This window comes from Gossypium hirsutum, chromosome A08, assembly GCF_007990345.1.
Source record: "Gossypium hirsutum isolate 1008001.06 chromosome A08, Gossypium_hirsutum_v2.1, whole genome shotgun sequence".
In the NCBI taxonomy this organism is placed as follows: Eukaryota; Viridiplantae; Streptophyta; class Magnoliopsida; order Malvales; family Malvaceae; genus Gossypium; species Gossypium hirsutum.
The window spans coordinates 34,458,929-34,462,440 of record NC_053431.1 but is presented as its reverse complement, the minus strand read 5'-3'; positions in this window follow the sequence as shown (position 1 = coordinate 34,462,440).

Here is a 3,512-nt window from a genome sequence, read left to right as displayed (position 1 = left end):
TTTAACAGGAACTGAATCCAGCATAGTTAGACCTGTTGTAGCTGCAAATACTTTTGAACGAAAACCTAACACAATTCAAATGATACAACAGTTTGCTCAGTTTGACGGTTTGCAGGATGAAGATCCCAACGCTCACTTAGCAAACTTTCTGGAATTTTGCGATACATTTAAAATCAATGGCGTTTCTGATGATGTCATACGTCTTCGGTTGTTTCCCTTTTCATTGAGGAATAAAGCTAAACAGTGGTTTAACTCGTTACCACAAGGGTCAATTACTACTTGGGAATAAATAACCGAAAAGTTTTTACTCAAATACTTTTTGCCGACTAAAACGGCTAAATTACGTAATGATATCTCTTCATTTGTACAGATGGACTTAGAAACACTTTACGATGCTTTGGCGTTAGGTTCAAACATTCCATAATGGCCTAAATCCTTCGACTCGACAAATGGTTAACGCAGCTACTGGCAGAACCATAAACAATAAAACACCTGAAGATGCCTATGAGTTTATAGAGGAGATGTCACTGAATAACTATCAGTGGCAAGTCATGAGGACTAAGCCAACTAAAGAAGTAGGAGTTTATGACGTCAATTCGGTTACTATGCTGTCAAACCAGGTAGAACTTCTAAATAAAAAGATTGATGGTTTTCTTAGTTCTTCACAGGTTTACCCAGTAATGCAGTGCGAAGCAAGTGGAGGTGGACCAAACCATTCGGAAAACCAACTTATGGCCACAATATGGATAACGAGCAATTAAATTACATGGGTAATAATCCTCAACCTCAAAACAATCCATATAGTAACACTTACAATGTAGGTTGGAGGAACCACCGCAATTTCTCGTGTGGCGGTCAAGGAAATCAAAGACCACAACATCCTCCGGGTTTTCAATAACCACCCTACAAATAGGAAAAAAAGCCGAACCTTGAAGAGATGCTCTCAAAGTTTATATCGGTGTTAAAACCCCGTTTTAAGAACACCGAGACAACACTTAAAAATCAACAAGCGTCGATCCAAGAGCTCGAAACTCAAATAGGACAGCTTTCCAAACTAATCTCCGAATGACCACAAGGTAGCTTGCCAAGTAATACTGAACCCAACCCAAGGGAACAGCTCAACGCAATTAATATTCAAGATGAAGAAGGATTTGTTGAGCCTGAGCCAGAACCGAGGCAAGAAACTATGGTAAGCAAAGGACAAGGTGGGGTAGATCACAATACAAATAAATCGGTGAACGTCAAATATAAACCTCGTTGCCATACCCCAACGCGACAAGGAAAGACCGCTCAGATGAACAATTTGGTAAATTCCTTAAACTCTTAAAAAAATTGCACATTAACTTACCGTTTATTGAACCCCTATCCCAGATGCCAAACGCAATGAAATTTTTAAAGGAGCTTTTATCAAATAAGCGGAAGTTGGACGAGGCGTCGCATGTGGAGCTAAACACAGTGTGCTCAGCTATTCTGCAAAATAAGCTACCAAACAAACTAAAAGATCCAGGGAGTTTTGCAATTCCTTGCTTAATTGGTAGTTTAGATGTTAATAATACATTAGCTGATTTAGGGGCTAGTATTAACGTCATGCCCTACAAAATGTTTAAGCAACTAGGTCTCCGGAAACCCAAACAGACTAGGATGAGCATTCAATTAGCAGATAAAACTATAAGATTCCCTAGGGGTATTATTGAAAATGTGCTAGTTAAAATTGATAAATTTATACTTCCCGTTGACTTCATTGTTTTAGACATAGAGGAGGATAGCAACACTCCTTTAATTCTAGGAAGGCCCTTTTTAGCAACTGCTAAAACAATTATTGATGTTGGCACAGGTGAGCTCACGCTTCGCGTAGGAGACGAAACAATCAGCCTTCAAGCTCGCAATTCTGGCAACACATCAGAAATTGAAGGTGATCATCTAAACCATTCTATTAAAACTGACCATATGATACAACCCACTTTGCAGGAGATAAGTTTGAAGGAAGTACATGAGCCATTCTCGAGCAATAGTAGAGGACCTATTCATGAAGATCGAAGACTACAAATCGAGGAGCTAGATGAATGGCGGATGCATAAACTGAGAACACCCGACAAACCGAATCTATGACAGAATGAGTTCAATACCTCTCCAAACCAACTTAAGGTTGGAGATAGAGTCTTCTTTAATGTCGAAGATCCCCACATTATCACTACCAAACTGAATCAAGAAATTCCTCTTATGGTACTCAGCATTTTCCCATTCGGTACGGTCAAGGTGAGTTATCCCAAGTTCGGCACTTTTAAGGTAAACAACACACATTTAAAACCTTATTTGATGAGATTGATAGTAGGAATGAGGAGTATAAACTCCTCAAACCACCATGATCATTCAACGAAGAGGTAAGTCAAGCTTAGATTATAAATAAGTGCTTCTCGGGAGGCAACCCGAGCACTAACTGTATTAAATTCTTTAAAATTTAGTATTCAACATCTAACTTACTAATAAAACACTTGAATACAGGTTTTCCACAGAGACACAGCCAAGCACACAGGTGTGCGTAGGGCCGTGTGAAAACAGGGAAAAGATTTCCCCAAACACGGGCAGTGATAAAATGCCACGTAGTACGACATGGCCGTGGTCGAGCCTGCCAAAACAACACGGGCGTGCGACACGCCTGTGTGGAAGAACCATGGGCAAACCTATTAAAACAGCACGGGCGTGTGACACGCCCGTGTCTAACACCCGTGGTCGAACCTGTCAAATGAACACGGGCATGGAAGAAGCAAACAATGCCAGACACGGCCGTGCGACACGGCCGTGTGCACCCACACGCTTAAGGAACACGGGCATGTATTAAATGTCAGACGCACCCAATTTCAAAATTCACAAATCACACGGGCTGAAAATTGGGTAACACGGGCGTGTTCCCTAGCCGTGTGCCCCAAGATCAATAAATACCCTGCACTATTCACTTTCTTCCCTATTCAAAAACCCTAACCCTAGCCGCTGCAAGTCCACACACCCTCCCTGCCACATCCGTGCGCCGCTTTCCATTCCATTTTTTACGCTCAATCTCTCTCCCCTAGCGTTTGTTTACTCCTTTCACTTCTATTTTACTTATTTTTAATGCTTAGTATCAACATAATCTTCATATCTTTCAAACTATTCTTCATTTTTCTCATTATTCTATCATTTAATTTGCATTCTTAGGTTAGTCATGACATTACTATGCGTATTCTCATGCTATTTCCATGCCAATGTCTATCATTTAATTTGCATTCCTAGGATTAGTTACCATACATTCCGTGTTAAATCGAGATTAGGAAAACCTCATACCCATTACATTTATATTCTCATTCTCATTGTTATTGTGGTTGAGTTTGCTTTATATCAGTAGTCTTGGCTGAAATAAGTTAGTTCAAATTCATGACTTTTTACTTCTTCGAATTTGTTTACCTATTATTATTATTCATTTATCTATTATTATTATTGTTTATATTACAGGCTTTTAATGTCATCTTCACGAGGAA